We start from the raw sequence: 17,663 nt of genomic DNA on the forward strand, positions 1-17,663 counted from the left end.
ATGTTCGGGCATACAGTCCAGGAAGAGCCTCTAGGGACAACGTCTGGCTCCCAGAACCACATTGTTTCTTCTGTGACTGGGAAACTACTGTTGACTGCAGTAAACCATCAAATCTGGAAGCAAACGACTGTAGAACCACACCAGTTCTGGCCCAGTCTGCACCAGCAAAATGGATGTTTCATCCTCTGTCTCTCCCTCCTTTTAAAAAAAATTATTTATTAAAAAAATTTTTTAAATGTTTATTTAATTTTGAGAGAGAGAGAGAGAAAGAGAGAGAGAGAGAGAGTGTGTGAGTGGGGGAGGGTCAGAGAGAGAGGGAGACACAGAATCTGAAGCAGCCTCCAGGCTCTGAGCCGTCAGCACAGAGCCTGATGTGGGGTTTGAACTCACAAACAGTGAGATCAGACCTGAGCTGAAGTCGGACACCTACCCAACTGAACCACCCAGGTGCCCCCCAAAATAAGTTTATTTATTTTGAGAGAGAGAACCAGTGGGGGAGGGGCAGTGAGAGAGGGGGACAGAGGATCCAAAGAGGGCTCTGCTCTGACAGCAGACAGCCTGATGTGGGACTTGAACTCATGAACCGTGAGATCATGACCTGAGCCAAGGTTGGACGCTCAACCGACTGAGCCACCCAGGTGCCCCCAATCCTGTCCCTAACTGAGGTCCAAAGTCAAGTGCTTATGATTAGCAGGAGGAAACCACATGCTGGTCTCTAGTCACGAGGGGCATCTGGGAAATGTAATTCTTAGCTTTCCTGCTTTGCAAGGGAGTAGATGAGCATGGGTAGACAGTCCACAGGCTCCACATCATGCAGTGGGGCTAGAGTGCAGATAGAGATATGTGGGGGAAGATGTAGTCAGGACCAGATCTGGAAGGTCTTTGGACCATGTTAGGGAATTTATTTTCTATACGGAATACAATGGGAAGGAGGGCACTAGCATAATCAGATATTTTTAAAAGAAGATCAGCCCTGGGGCACCTGGGTGGGTCAGTCGGTTAAGCATCTGACTCTTGGTTTTGGCTCAGGTCATGATCTCATGGTTTGTGGGATCAAGTCCCATGTTGGGCTCTGTGACAGCACGGAACCTGCTTGGAATTCTCTCTGTCTCAAAATAAATAAATAAACATTAAAAGAAATAAAAGAAGATCAACCTAGCTGATGTGTGGGAAGTAGATTGGAAAAGACAGGAGTGGATACAGGAAGACCATTTAAAGTCTGTAAGATCTAAAGAACTTGAAAGATTTAAATATGTTTTGGATATTTAATCAATAGGACATGGTGTTGTGTTATGGGAATTCGGGAAGGAAAGATGTCAAGGATGACTCAGGTTCAGGCTTGAGAAACGGGGAAGATGGGGAAGAATTTACCAACGCAGAAAAGTTTGGGGAGTGACTTGGTTGGGTGGGTGGGGAAGTGGAAAATCATGAGTTCTGTTTTGTAGATCTCAAGTTTGAGCTATCTCTTAGACATGCCAGTGGGTGTGGTAAGTGGGCCGTTGTAGATGACTCTGGAGAAATATAGGAGTCATCAGCAGATTTACTTAAAGTCAAGAGACTGGGTGGGATCACCCCTGCACAGGGTGCAGTGTAGGAAGAGAAGGGGGCTTGCCCTGAGCCCTGAGCCGCTCCAACCAGTAGAGCTTGGCTAGAGCAGGTGGGCAAAGGAGAGTGAGAAAGAACCAGACTGGCAGGAGAGAAACACAAGCGAGTATGAAGAAGCAAGGGAGAGTATTTCATGAAGGAGAGTGTGGTCTTTTTAAGATAATGGTTTACTGGACTAGGCAGGATGGACGCTTTGGTAACTTGGTGTTTTGGAGAGGGCTGAAGTGCAGAAAAGGTCTGCAGGCAACATTTCTGACTCTTGGCTAAGAAGGAGAACAGCTGATGTCCGTAGGGGACTGTGATGTCAAGGGAGGGGAGGTTGTGTTGTATGTGTTTTCAACCAGATGATACCAGAGCCTATAGAAGGTTTCTGGGAATGGCCAGATGAGGAGCAGCAAAGTGAAGGACTGAAGTTCCTGAGAGGGACAGAGGGGACAGGGTCCTGGCCCATAGTGCAAAGTGATCTTGGACACTCTCTCTTGCCAGGAATGAGTTAACAAAGGGGAGCCACAGCCACAGACAGCCTGGAGATTTGGTGGTGAGAGCATGTTGGAAGGCTTGTCTGTTGGTTTCTGTTTTCCCACCGAAGCACGAGGCAAGGCTGGGGTTTCAGTGACTGGGAGGAATCATGGTGCATCTGTCCAAAGAGTCAGAGCCTGGGGTCTGGCACAGTCCCAGGGGCTGCTTACATCTTCCCAGCCGGAACAACGTGCATCCCTTTGTGTAATGTTTAAGTAACTAATGGACCATTCTGGTGCCTGTCCCCTGTAAAAGGATTGCTATATCAACATGAGTTGTCCTTTCCATCTTTGGAAACCAAAATCACCCAGCAAAACCCAAATAGTCATTTCCTTGCCATAATAAAAGAATATAGGTTCTTTTCATCAGACACACCGGTCTACATGTGACATGTATTTACTACGGACACTGAGCGCTCCCATTTGGGTGGGGAGAAACAGGAATAAATAGAAGAGTACAATACGGAATGAGAGGTCCTGAAGCAGGAGGGGGTGAACGTCAGGCATCCAGAGAACAAGGAAGAAGCCCAGCCCATTTATTCGCAAGCATATTTTGGCCCCCAGTTTCTGTGTTCTTTGTAAAATCTCCAGCTGCATTATTCACAGCTTCCTTCTGCTTTCCTGCTGGGTAGAGATACTTGCTAATGAGAAATACTAGAATATTCAGAGCAGAAGGCGAGCATTACAGAGAATCTCCTGGCAGTGGGTCCTAATAGATGGCATGCAGTGTCTCGAAGTGGAGCATACAAATATCACATCATTGGAGGCATTTCAAAGGAAACAGAGCAAGTAGCTAGACTATATAGGATGGGGGCACCCTTGTCTGGCCCCAGACACGATGTCCAAAGGACTGTTTCCGATTGGAAGTTTCCAAGACACTGATTTAGCGCCTGTTAAAGGGCCCATGTGAGTGTGATTGAATATGAGATGGGACACATGGTTTGCTTTATAATCCATTTGAAGCCCTTACAAAGGCCAAATGTTTTGGAGGATGGTTAATGTTCTGGCGAAGGTCACAAAGCTTTAATGGACAGGAAGCTCAGGGAAACTTTATTAAAAGAGCTGTTCTTGTTTCGTTCCCTGAGCGAAACTGCGGGAGCAAGAATTGGAGGAACCCAGGTAATTATATTTCATTGCTTTTTCCGTTCTCTTCCTTTGATTTAGTCATATTTTTTAGACATTGCTTCTGCTATTATGTTAGCAGTTGGCTTGTCCCCTTAGCAACTGGTAGTGGAAGACATCTCACCTAAGGCTGTCTCACTCTGGATAGTTTCATGTTTTTTTTCCCTCCCCTGCAACATTTGGCATCGACTTCTTTGCCACTTTTCAGAAGATGTGTCATTGTTTGGTATGTGGGTTTGAAACAAAATTCCTTTTGCTTTTTTTTTTTCAGTCTTTATTTATTTTTGAGAGAAAGACAGCATGTGAGCAGGGAGGAGCAGAGAGGGAGACACAGAATCCGAAGCAGGCTCCAGGCTCTGAGCTGTCAGCACAGAACCCAATACAGGGCTCAAACCCAAGAACCATGAGACCGTGACCTGAGCTGAAGTCAGACGCTCAACCAACTGAGCCACCCGGGCGCCCCATGAAAAAAAATTCCTTTTACTTTTAAGTGTTCCTTCTGTGTCTCTAATTATTGCTGTCGGATATCTCTATGGGATTCCTAGTTTTGCATGTTCCCCCTTTACAATTCATCTTGTGTAGGTTTCCATTGAGCTGAAATCCCCAGAAACTGGAGTAGAAGAAGATTGCTTTTTTGCTCTTCTTTTTAAGGCCACTACTTTGTCCTTCTTTGAGCTTGTTCTAATCAGTCCAACTTTATTTCAAATACTCCGAACATTTCGTAAGCGGTATATCGGCCACTTTTTGCCATCAACTGAATTTGTTTTAGCACCAAGAACCAAGGGGCTTTGATTATCAAGGTATTATCCATCTGTATAGATATTACCTTTTTTGAGCCAAGGAACTTTCTAGAATTCTCCTAGAAGGTTAATCAGGACTTTAACTTGGGACAGGGCACTTTGTAGAGTCTCTGTGGGGAGAGGATACCCTTTTCCAAGGTACTCCTTCAGCAAGGAGAATTTATGGTTGAGTTCAGAGTTTGCTTCACAACCTTGTTTCCAGGCCTTTCTATGTCCATCCCAGGGTCCTGCTCGATGATATTCCTCAAATCCCTTCCCTGCAAAAGCTCCCCCAGCTCTGCGTCCAATGGAAAGGCACTATGTTTTGTAACATGCAAAAAGGTACTGTTGTAAGGAAAATATTCTTTCCCATGATCCTTTCAGATATGGGCTGTCTTCTGGCAGATGAGAGGAGGGACAAGGTGACCCAGGCCATAAGACATTCTTCTGTCCCTGTCTTTGAACCCAGTTCTCCTGTTGTGGCAGGAGAGTAGCCTGAGTGCCATTTGAAGTTCCATGGAGACTTCCTTGCCAAGCTGTAAATAGCATGTGCCCCTTCTACTCCAGGTTTGCCCTGCCTTCCCTGTCTTGAGGGCAGGTAGAAGTTCTCCACCCACTCAGGGCGGTTGGAGGTTTCTCCTTACTCTTCTGAACTCTGGCCCTCTGAATTCCCAAACCTCCAGTTTTGTTTTTAGGGTATGGGAGGTTCTCTGGGGCTGAGAGGGTAATTCTTGGCCCTTTGTTGCCTGTATAACCACGCCCACTGCACCCCATAGCTGTGTGACGTTCAAGACAATGAGGGAGCAAAGGAATGACTGTTCTAGGTCTTGGGGTCTGGTCTTCATTGACTTTTCCCATTGCTTAAAACTGTGAATGTTTATAAAGTAGGGTGTTGGTGCACATGCATATGTTTTTATAATAGCAGTACTAAAATTACCAATTTTGAAAATGGGGTATCTCCACAGTTACAAATGAAGGTCACATATGCTGTGCCACTGTCAGACTTCCTCTTGGGCCCTCTTCACCTTCAGGAAGCCAAGGCTGCCTCTCAGAGCTGAAATAAAACCCTTGTTTTTTCTAAGCCTGAGCTCCTGGAGTTCCTAAACCTTCCCCCAAACACACCACAGACAGAAGAAACAAGTAACTAACAATGGCCTGAGAATAAACATTGCTGGACAGGGGAAACACAGACCATCCTCTTCAGAGGATGTGGTAATGGGAGAATGAATTTATTTTCTCTAATTGCATTTTTTGAGAAAAAAAAATTTGCTGGAGGTAGAATATGGAGGAGAATTTTCTGGCTGACCAGAAGAAACATACCCCCAGAGACAGAGTTTAGCATGCTGGTGAATATGGCCTGATGGCTGGGGTGTCCTTGGTCTGGGCTTTCAAGGCCTAGCTGGGGACATAAGCTCCTGGGGAGTGTGGAAAGGGGTTGCCTCAAACACAGTTGCTTGTCTGGAATTGTGCAGTTGTTTTGGATTTTTTTTTTCTCTGTGACCTGCATATTAATGCTTAGGGCGTTCAGAGCAGTAGGTTCTGCTCGAAGGCTGTGGGATGTAGTCCTCAGCCCTACCTTTACTCGGGGAAGAAAGGATCCCTGTCATTACAGGAATTTGTATATTTGGCTTTTCTGGGTCCTTGAGTTCCTCCTCTAGTGGACTCTCTTTGCGTGAGCTCCACACACAAGCCCCAGTTTCTTTCTTGGGATCTGGCCCGTGATGGACTTGTTCTTTGGGAGTTTCAGTATTCTCTTTGCCCACAGAGGCAACTCTAATACCTGGAGGGCTTGGGCTCTGCACAGAGGTGGACACTCTTTAGGCTTGGAGCTGTAGATCTTTTTGTCTTTTCTCTCTTTAACAGGGATGAAGCGTCTGCAGCAGCTGCCTCCTGCTGTTTTAAAATTTGTTCTTTGATAGAGCCTCTGGAAGGACCTGGGCATCAGGTTGGGCTTTCCTTACTATATGCCTCTCCTTGAAGGCCTCTGCTTTCTGAGGATGGCCTAGGAACTGGCGTCCTTGGTCCTGGTGGCCCTGGGACCTCATGGTGGAGAGATATAAGTTAACCCTTTTGGAACTGGGGGTTGAAGAGCAGAATCTTTCCTTTTCAAGCTCCCATTTTGTTCTTTCTGCCTCTTACATTGATGCTGAGAGACAAGAAGAATGAAAATCTGGGACCCATTTTTCCCTCCCCTCTTTCTAAGCAAGTTGAAGATATTCATTATTGAATGAATTCTGTGACTTTCTGCATTGATTTAATTGTGACTTATTCTTTCCATGTTATTCGTTGTTAAAGTGGATGGATGTATTTTCTACTGATCCTTCCTCGAAAACTCAAAGACGTTTTCTGTATGTGATCATCATTGGTATTTCAGACAGCAGTCCTCTACTGAAGAAGGACACAGAATCTCAGATCTTTAAGAACATCTGTGCTCCATTCTATAGGATTCTGCTTTCTTAGGACAGATGCAGTAATATCTGATTAGAAGCTTTCAGGGGCTCAGCATTTCTTACAGATCAGTCCTAACAAAATGGGAAGGCTTGGCTTAGTGACACCTGAGATGGGAACATAGCTGATGAGTGATGTTGAGGAACTGTTTGCTTCAAGTGTTCCAGATTCTCCTAATAAGTCAAACTGAATCATGGTGTTTGGGGTTATTGAGAAGCCCTCTACCAGGTAGTCCTTTCACAGGGAGATGGTCTGTAAGCTTTGGAAAGAAGTCCTCATCACCCTTGCCCTGCCCAAGAGGCTCTCCTAGTCTAGCTGTCCTGATCTTTCCCTGGAGTTCCCATTCCAGGTGTCTGTTTCAATAATTGATTTAGAGAAATGGGAAGGAAGAGAAAAAGAAAAAACAAGAGTCAATCACTTTTGTGAGCTGGACCTAGAATTCCCCTACTAGATTGGTGTCATGGTCTTTTTCAAATTTTGGACTCCACTGGAGGCAGTAACAAGACAGAAATAAGACGCCAATTCCACACAAATTGTAGAAGGTAGAACCAAAGACCCAGGACCCACTAAAAGGCAGAAGAAATCAGCCAGGGTTCTCTACCATCTGAAACATACTTATGTCTTGGGCAGTGGGGCCACAAGTTTCCAGGCCCCCCATCAGAGGGTTATGGGGCAGCCACAAAGGGCTCTTGAGTACAGATGAGGGACAAAAAGGAGAAGAGTGAACCTGCGACCTCTCTCCACCCAAGCAGGATCTACCACCTGCTCATGGCCACTAGATCTCTCCCCTCCCATGGTCTTTCTTGCTTTCGGTATATCATATATCAGTATATCATATATATGTATACACCTTTAGTGTAATTTTCTCCCTACCTCTCCCCCCTATAACTCAGATGTTAGCTGGTTCCCCTTTACTCTGTAGAGATACAGACTTGGACAGTATCACTTCCATAGCCTTTGGTGGTCTGACGTCTCCAGAATTTTTACCAATTCCCAGTGACGATTGTCTTTAATAGTTGTGATCCAATCATGTATAGAATCTATAGTGCATTTACTTGGAAATTGATCCTAAACATTAAATTTGAAAGGGTCTTGTATCCATCTTAATAATGGCTCTTTTTAATTTCCCAATTTCTTCAAAAGTTTTTTTCTTTAACATCTCCAACACTCCCCACCTCTCCAGACTTTTCCATGATATGCATTTCTTTAATTAGAAAGACAAAACATTTTCTTCCAAGATAGTAAGTTTCCAGAAGATTTAGATATTATTGTTACATTTCCCTGGGTTGGGGATAGAAGTAAATATTTGCAGGTTGTGGAAGGAACTAGGAACAAATTGCTTTGTACAGATGGAGAAATGTCAAGGATGCATTCAATTCTTTCTGGAAGAAGGTGGACGCGCATATGCACATACATAAATACATATTGAGTGAAGTGGGGATATATGGCAAGTCGACATTTTCCTTTCCATGTTTTCTAACAATGTTAGTTCACAGACTCTGTTTTGTAATGAAAAGTATCCACCCAGATCCCATCAGAAACTAGCAGTTCTGAGTGCTCCCCAAACTCATTACTACATGAAATCTTATGGGATGGGAAAGACTGGATTGTTCTCATTCAGGTGTTCACATGGTGTACCTTTGGTTTCTTTCTTTTTTTAGATGGTACCTTTTATCACTGAAAGACAAAACAATTAGGAGAATATAAGTTCCTAGAAACAGGGAAACCCTGTATATCATGAAAAGGACTATGAGCCAAGATCACATCCATCATCGTGAGTAAAATGTCTTTGATACTGTCTGCGTAATTACGCACATGACTCGGGTTTATGATATTTAGAGATCAAATTACAGTCCTTGGCTACCCCCTTAATAGAGTTTTTGTCGTTGGCTCCATCAGAAAGAAAGTTTAAAGTTCGCGACTTGAATGCGACGTATTTCATAAATTCCACTAGTGATTTTTTTGTCAGTTTGGGTGCAGACCCAACTCTCACTGACTGAACAGGTTGTTCTGCTTCTGTTTCTTTGTATTTGTTGGAATAGGCAATGGCTACTAACTTCGCTCCAAGAAGAGTAATCTCAGTTGTAATTGCAGGAAAAATATTGACTGGTTTCTCGTTTTATTATGGTGTGCTTTCCAGTAAAAATTATTAAAACATGTAGATAATGCTTACCAGTGCTAACTCAGTAAGTGGAAAGTAAGTGTTATGATTATCATTAAGCGAGGCATCTCCTAGTTTATTGAGCAGTTTTGGAGGCGGAGGCACTTTTCCATCTGTAACACCAGAAGCTATCTGGCCAATCAGGGCTAGATATAGCCCTGTAATGGACTGGGGATGCAGCAAAGGGTTTGTGCAAAATCGTCTGAAAGGATAACATAAAGGGCAGGTGAAAGCCCAGAAAGTCAGCAGGGCTCTGATGAACCCACAAAAATTGTGTTGGCTTTTTCAGGGCTTCTTCTATTGATGACATTTATATCAAGAAAAAAGAAACACGCCAACAAAACAAACAGACCACCAAAGAAGAAACAAAAATAATAATAAAAAAAAAGAACCTACCCACACTCATCCCTGCCTCCAACGGGGACGAGGCACTCCTTGGCTTGTAGCCACCAGATTCCAGTGTCTGCCTCTGGTCTCAGTGCCTGTTCCTCTTGTGTGTCTAATCTCCCTTTGTCTCCCTTTTTATAAGAGCATTTGTGATTGCATTTAGGACCCACCTGGATGATCCGGATAAAATAATCTATTTAAGAATTCTTAATTTAATGGCACTTGCAAAGTCCCTGTTCCCGTATAAGGCAACATTCATGGCTTCCAGGAATTAGGATGTGGATATCTTTGTGGGTCAGTATTCAGTCTGTCCCTCTACCTTTGTTCTCTCTTTCTCAAATACCAAGGAGTTGGATCAACTCTCGATTTTTCTTACATTCTCTCTCCTATTTTCCTCATCTGTCTTTGTGTCCTGCCTTCTATATTTTTCACTCCTCAGTTATATTTTCTAAACCTTCCTTTTGAATTTTTAATATCTCCTGCCATATATTTAATTTCTAAACATCATTTCTTGCTTTCTTAATACTCTGCAAAATATAGCATTTTGTTCTTATTTCATGGGTATATAATTTCCTCAAACGTCTTGTGGTTCCTGACTATCCATTTCATTCATATTTAGGAGTGAGGCGTTTAAAGATCTCTTATGTGTAGGCCTTGTTGCCAGGGAGGAATGTGCTAAGACTTTATGGATAGTTTTTCTTCAGCTGTTAATTTTCCCTGGAGAAGAAACCTCCAATAAGCCACGTGCAAGTTTCATTTACTCTGCTCTGTGAGTCAGCTCCCATTTTCCCATTTGTTTGCCATCTTCTAAATTTTGTATTCATCTCTCATCTGGTGTTGTTATTTAAAAAAATCGAGATAAAATTCACATAATATGAAATTAACCATTGAAAATGTATAATTCCGTGACATTCAGGACACTCACAATGTTGTGCCCCATCTAGTTCTGAAACATTCTCATCATCCCCCACAAAACCTCATACCCCTTAAGCAGTCACTCCCTATCTGTCCCCCACCCCAGCCGCTGGCAACCACTAATATGCTTGCTGTCACGATGGGTTTACCTCTTCTGGCGCTCTCTGATAAATAGAGTCATAAAATATGTGACCTTTGTGACTGGCTTCTGTCACTTAACATAATGTTTTCAAAGGTCTTCCACATTGTAGCATGTATTAGCACGTCATTTGTTTTTATGGCTGAGTAATACTCGATTGTATGGATGTGGCACATTTTGTTAATCCATTCATCAGTTGACAAGCTCAGCTGCTCTTGTCTTACTGATCTGGTTGAACAGACTTGTACCATTTTCTTCTTTTATTGACATTTTTGTCAGATTTGGGAGAGAAGCAGAGAAAAATATGTGTTCAATCTGCCATATTTAACTGAAAGTGTATGCCTTTGTTTTAAATTAATAATGCAAATATATTTCGTTTCTCTTGGCTAACACGTATGTAAAAAAAAAAAAAATTGAGCATGTACATAACAAATTAGAACTGACCTTACCCTCTAACAGCAATAAATAATTAAAAGCAATAAATAATTACTCATAGCGATTCCTTATTAAAAATTCATTTTCGTGTATTCTTTAATGTACTAAAGTTGGCTTTCCAAATGGCCCCTTTTAAATATTTGATTCTTATTTCTTTATTTGTACTATTTAATTTTCTTTAATTGCATATTATGTCTTGATTAACTCTCAAATTAGAGAGAATTGCCTCTAAAATTGGTCCTATCGAAGGAACTTCATGTACTAGAAGTATCAGAGGCTAATTTAAGAGCCCTACTTCCCCTTCGGCATAATTCTAGATGGTTTAATAGGGTAGGTTCTAGATAGAACCTCTTAGGTTCATTTCACTAGGAATACAACATTGGGTGACCTTAAAGGTTTCATACTTATTGAGTCCTTTGTAATCTATTGTCAAGATAATATTGTAACAATAATGGAACTTCTGGAATACCAAAAAAAAAAAAAAAGCCATCCACAATCACTCAATTGAAACTAAGGAGTTTTTAAATGCTGTTATCTAGTCCTTACACGTTTGCATTCCTGATGCTTACATAGTTACAATCATTTAGATAGGTACAATTCAATATTCTGCTTTATTTCACATACATTACATTAGAAGCATTTGTTTTTATTGCTTTAAAATCTTCATAATCATCATTTAGTGGCTGAATTATAGTTCCTTGTGTGGGCATGCCATAATTTACCTAATCGTTCTCCTAAGGTTAAGGTTAAGCATTTGGACGGTTTTCAGTTTGTGGAGTCACTGTGATACGTGAATGGGGGTACTTAATACACATTTAGGGAGAAAATGGCCCTATTTTATAGATCATAGGCTTTGTCTCAGACAAGCCTGGGTTCTGTTGTGTTGACTCAACTCTAAGCTTTGCGGCCTTGAGTCAGATTCCTCCTATTTATTTTTTAATCACAATACTTGATTGAGATCTCTTTTACATGTAATAAAATGCACAGATCTCAAATGCATAACAGTGGATTTTTACATATGTATACATCTATGTGACTGTATACCTGCCTCTTCCCCTTAGGTATAACCACTATTCTGATTTCTAGCACAGGGATTAATCTTGTCTTTCAAAATTCATATAATGGAATCTTACAGTATGCACTCTTTTGTGTCTGTCTTGTTAAATGAAATGTTTTTGAAATTCACCCATGTTGTATGTATCAGTTTGGGAGTTTGTTCTTCTTAATAGCTGAGTGGAATTGCGTGGTGTGGGTATCTCACAATTTGTTTATCCTTTGTGTTGTTTCTACTTTGGGGCTATTATGAATCGAATTGCTGCAGTTGCTATGAATAATTTGTACAAGTCTTTTTTAGATGTAGGCACTCACTTCTCTTGGGAGTATATCTCAGAGTAGAATTGACTTTACTTATTATCAAGTAAGCGTAATTGGTGAGGTTGATAAATGTGAACAATGTGGTGCATTCATGGGGTGGAAAGTATGTCAAGACCTGACTTGAGTAAATCTTTGAATTTTTCTGAACCTAGTGTCATGAATCTAAAGTAGAAATAATAATACCTACCCTGAAGAGTTGCTGTAAAGATTAGAATATGTTAAAGTATAAAGTGCCTGGCATAGGATCTGGGGCATAGTAGAGTATTCACTAAATGGGAGCTATTATGATGGTGGTGGTGAGAAGGTGATGGTAATATAATCTCTTTATATGCTCTGATGGGCTGACTTGTTGAGTTAAAATATAAGCCTAACCTCTTTCTTTTATCCTTGGAAGAATATTTGAAAACATCCAGGAAGGTCCTTCTTAGATGCTGTAGACCTATGCTTCCCAAAAGGATTCCAGCATCCTGTCCCTGAAATTCTGATTTAATTTTCCAAGGGTGGGGGCCCAGTGGGGGCCCAGGCATCTATTTGCTTTAAATGTTCCTCTGGTGATGTTAATCTGTTGGGGTTGAGAGCCACTGCTCAGCAGAAGGATCCACTTACCTCTTGCCTCCTCAGACTTTGCCATTCTTCAGTTGTCTGAGGGTGCACATTGGTTGCATTCCTTGTACATTCTTCTCTGTGCTGAGAACTTCACCTTAGACCCTGAATCCATCTCTGAGATTTCCGTCTTACTGGTGAGTGCCCTCCCCTCCTTTCCTCTTGTTTCTCTGACGAATCTCAAGCCATTGATTGTAGAGGTTGTGCCTCCCATTTGCTGCTTGGTTTCAGTGTGCAAATTCGCCTTATCAATAGTTTCTTCTTGTATCTCCCTCTGTTGTTACTTTTTTATTTAAAATAAATACAAATATGGCAAACTCCTACAGCCTCTGACAGCTAGCAACCTACATGCTTGGCTGTTTCCACCTTCGAGGTGCAGATTACTCTGGCAGACTGTTGAAAGTTGTGATTTAGGGAGAAGCTGGCTTTTCTTTTCTCTTCTTTTCTTTTCTTTTCTTTTCTTTTCTTTTCTTTCCTTTCTTCATTTTAATTTTAGTGCGTTTTCTCTCTTAATTATCTAGGTAATATATGTTTACTGTGGCAGAAGATTTGAAGAGTTAAGTCTAAAGCTCCAAACACAAAAACATAATTTTTTTGGTGCAATTTTCTCCTTATATGATCAGTTTCCAGTTTCAGCTCCAACAATTCCTACATGTATATCCTTGGGTTATTTCATTTCCTGGAGTCTGTTGTCTCATATGTTAAAGAGGGATGATAACAAAAACTGGATGGAACAGTGAGCAAAAGACATGAAAGGTAACTCACCAGGAAAAGATTTAAATGGCCACTAAACATATTAAAAACATAAGAAAAGCAATCTGCTTTACTCAGTCTGCTAATTTAAATGTTAACCACCTCCAAAACACCCTCATGGAAATATCCAGAATAATGTTTAACCAAATGTGTGGGCACCCCATGGCTCGTCAAGTTGACCTGTAAAATCGACCATCACTGGGCCTATGAATAAAATAGGAATTGTAAGTTGATAGTGATAATAAATAAAGAAATGAATAGATAAGTAAGTAAAAGAAAATCTCTTCCTTAAAGGAGAAAGCCAGGAATGATAGAGGTCACCATTTTATGACCATTATAGTAATAGCCAATTCAGAACAACTATCTGTAAATGGTACAATAGTAGATGAAAGTTGGATGAAGTGATGCATATATACACACTTTTTTTATTTAATTTTTTAAAATTTATCCAAATTAGTTAGCATATAGTGAAACAGTGATTTCAGGAGTAGATTCCTTAATGCCCCTTACCCATTTAGCCCATCCTGCCTCCCAAAATCCCTCTAGTAACCCTCTGTTCTCCATATTTATGAGTCACTTATGCTTTGTCTCCCTCCCTGTTTTTATATTATTTTTGTTTCCCTTCCCTTATGTTCATCTGTTTTGTCTCTTAAAGTCCTCATGAATGAAGTCATATGATATTTGTCCTTCTCTGACTAATTTCACTTAGTATAATACCCTCCAGTTCCATCCGCATAATTGCAAATGGCAAGATTTCATTCTTTTTGATTGCTGAGTAATACTCCATTGTGTATGTATGCCACATCTTCTTTATCCATTCACCCATCAATGGACATTTGAGCTCTTTCCATACTTTGGCTATTGTCGATAGTGTTGCTATAAACATTGGGGTGCATGTGTCCCTTCGAAACAGCACACCTGTATCCCTTTGACAAATACCTAGTAGTGCAATTGCTGGGTCATAGTGTAGTTCTATTTTTAGTTTTTTGAGGAACCTCTATACTGTTTTCCAGAGTGGCTGCACCATCTTGCATTCCCACCAATGCAAAACAGATCCTCTTTCTCTGCATTCTCGCCAACATCTGTTGTTGACTGAGTTGTTAATGTTGGCCATTCTGACAGGTATAAGGTGGTATCTCATGGTGGTTTTGATTTGTATTTCCCTGATGATGAGTGATGTGGAGCATTTTTTCATGTGTCGGTTGGCCATCTGGATGTCTTCTTTGGAGAAGTGTCTATTCATGTCTTTTGCCTATTTCTTCACTGGATTATTTGTTTTTTGGGTGTTGAGTTTGATAAGTTCTTTATAGAGTTTGGATACTAACCCTTTATCTGATGTGTCGTTTGCAAGTATCTTCTCCCATTCTGTCGGTTGCCTTTTAGTTCTGCTGATTATTTCCTTTGCTGTGCAGAAGCTTTTTATTTTGGTGAGGTCCCAGTAGTTCATCTTTGCTTTTGTTTCCCTTGCCTCCGGAGACATGTTGAGTAAGAAATTGCTGTGGCCAAGATCAAAGAGGTTTTTGCCTGCTTTCTCCTTGAGGATTTTGATGGCTTCCTGTCTTACATTGAGGTCTTTCATCCACTTTGAGTTTATTTTTGTGTATGGTGTAAGAAAGTGGTCCAGGTTCATTCTTCCGCATGTCGCTGTCCAGTTTTCCCAGCACCACTTGCTGAAGAGACTGTCTTTATTCCACTGAATATTCTTTCCTGCTTTGTCAAAGATTAGTTTGCCATATGTTTGTGGGTCCATTTCTGGGTTCTCTATTCTATTCCATTGATCTGAGTGTCTGTTTTTGTGCCAGTACCATACTGTCTTGATGATTACAGCTATGTAGTATAGCTTGAAGTCTGAGATTGTGATGCCTCCTGCTTTGGTTTTCTTTTTCAAGAATGCTTTTGCTCTTCAGGGTCTTTTCTGGTTCCATACAAATTTTAGGATTATTTGTTTTAGCTCTGTGAAGAATGCTGGTGTTATTTTGATAGGGATTGCATTTAATATGTAGATTGCTTTGGGTAGCATCGACATTTAACAATATTTGTTCTTCCTATCCAGGAGCATGGAATCTTTTTCCATTTTTTTGTGTCTTCTTCAATTTCTTTCATAAGCTTTCTATAGTTTTCAGTGTATAGATTTTTCACCTCTTTGGTTAGATTATTCCTAGGTATTTTATGGGTTTTGATGCAACTGTAAATGGGATCGATTCCTTGGTTTCTCTTTCTGTCACTTCATTGTTGGTGTATAGGAATGCGACCGATTTCTGTGCATTTATTTTATATCCTGCAACTTTGCTGAATTCATGGATCAGTTCTAGGAGTTTTTTGGTGGAATCTTTAGGGTTTTCCATATAGAGTATCATGTCATCTGCGTAGAGTGAAAATTTGACCTCCTCCTGGCTGATTTGGATGCCTTTTATATGTTTGTGTTGTCTGATTGCAGAGGCTAAGACTTCCAATACTATGTCGAACAACAGTGGTGAGAGTGGACATCCCTGTCTTGTTCCTGACCTTAGGAAGAAAACTCTCAGTTTTTCCCCATTGAGGGTGATATTAGCGTTGGGTCTTTCGTATATGGCTTTTATGATCTCGAGGTATGATCCCTCTATCCCTACTTTTATGAGGGTTTTTATCAAGGAAGGATGTTGTATTTTGTCAAATGCTTTCTTTGCATCTATTGAGAGGATCATATGGTTCTTTTCCTTTCTTTTATTGATGTGATGAATCACATTGATTGTTTTGTGGATATTCAACCAGCCCTGCATTCCAGGTATAAATCCCACTTGGTCGTGGTGAATAATTTTTTTAATGTATTGTTGGAGCCAGTTGGCTAATATCTTATTGAGGATTTTTGCATCCATGTTCATCAGAGAAATTTGTCTATAGTTCTCCATTTTAGTGGGGTCTCTGGTTTTGAAATCAAGGTAATGCTGGCTTCATAGAATGAGTTTAGAAGTTTTCCTTCCATTTCTATTTTTTGGAACAACTTCAACAGAATAGGTTTTAACTCTTCCTTAAATGTTTAATAGAATTCCCCTGGAAAGCCATCTGGCCCTGGACTCTTGTTTTTTTGGGAGAATTTTGATTACTAATTTGATTTCTTTACTGGTTATGGGGTTGTTCAAATTTTCTATTTCTTCCTGTTTCAGTTTTGGTAGTGTATATGTTTCTAGGAATTTATCCATTTCTTTCAGATTGCCCATTTTATTGACATATAATTGCTCATAACATTCTCTTATTATTGTTTTTATTTCTGCTGTGCTGGCTGTGATCTCTCCTCTTTCATTCTTGATTTTGTTTATTTGGGTCCTTTCCTTTTTCTTTTTGATCAAACTGCCTAGTGGTTTATCAATTTTGTTAATTCTTTCAAAGAACCAGCTTCTGGTTGCATTGATCTGTTCTACTGTTTTTTTGTGTGTGTGTGTGGTTTTGATAGCATTAATTTCTGCTTCTGATCTTTGTTATTTCCTGTCTTCTGCTGGTTTTGGGTGTTATTTGCTGTTGTTTTTCCAGCTTTTAAGGTGTAAGGTTAGGTTGTGTATCTGAGATCTTTCTTCCTTCTTTAGGAAGGCCTGGATTGCTGTATACTTCCCTCATATGACTGCCTTTGCCGTGTCCCAGAGGTTTTGGGTTATGGTGTTATCATTTTCATTGGCTTCTATATACTTTTTAATTTCTTCTTTAACTTCTTGGTTAGCCCATTAATTCCTTAGTAGGATGTTCTTCAGTCTCCAAGTATTTGTTACCTTTCCAAATTTTTTCCTGTAGTTGATTTCGATTTCATAGCGTTGTGTTCTGAAAATATGCACGGTATGATCTAGATCTTTTTGTACTTGCTGAGGGCTGATTTGTATCCCAGTATGTGGTCTATTCTAGAGAACATTCCATGTGCACTGGAGAAGAATGTATATTCCGCTGCTTTAGGATGAAATGTTTTGAATATATCTGTTAAGTCCATCTGGTCCAGTGTGTCATTCAAAACCATTTTTTCCTTGTTGATTTTTTGATTAGATGACCTGTCCATTGCTGTGAGTGGAGTGTTGAAGTCTCTTACTATTTATAGTATTACTATCAATGAGTTTCTTTATGTTTGTGATTAATTGATTTATTTATTTGGGTACTTCTGCATTTGGCACATAAATGTTTACAATTGTTAGGTCTTCTTGGTGGATAGACCCCTTGATTATGATAATGCCCTTCTTCATCTCTTGATACAGTCTTTAAAGTGTAGATTGTCTAATATAAGTATGGCTACTCCAGCTTTCTTTTGTTGACCATTAGCATGATAGATGGTTCTCCATCCCCTACTTTCAATCTGAAGTTGTCTTTAGGTCTAAAGTGGGTCTCTTGTAAACAGCATGTAGATGGGTCTTGTTTTCTTATCCATTCTGTTACCCTATGTCTTTTGATTGAAGCATTGAGTCCATTGA

At 40.5% G+C, this 17,663-nt stretch overlaps 1 protein-coding gene across 3 annotated transcripts in view; it reads left to right on the forward strand.

Annotated features, from left to right (window-relative positions):
• Window positions 1-17,663, forward strand: part of FREM1 (FRAS1 related extracellular matrix 1) — a 285,770-nt gene that overhangs the window by 66,779 nt on the left and 201,328 nt on the right. For all 3 annotated transcript variants that reach the window (XM_047830267.1, XM_047830262.1, XM_047830266.1), the window contains one exon: window positions 8,134-8,246. The gene's annotated coding sequence lies outside the window, so the exon portion shown is untranslated. The remainder of the gene's footprint in view (window positions 1-8,133; window positions 8,247-17,663) is intronic.

This window comes from Prionailurus viverrinus, chromosome D4 (genome assembly GCF_022837055.1).
Source record: "Prionailurus viverrinus isolate Anna chromosome D4, UM_Priviv_1.0, whole genome shotgun sequence".
In the NCBI taxonomy this organism is placed as follows: domain Eukaryota; kingdom Metazoa; phylum Chordata; class Mammalia; order Carnivora; family Felidae; genus Prionailurus; species Prionailurus viverrinus.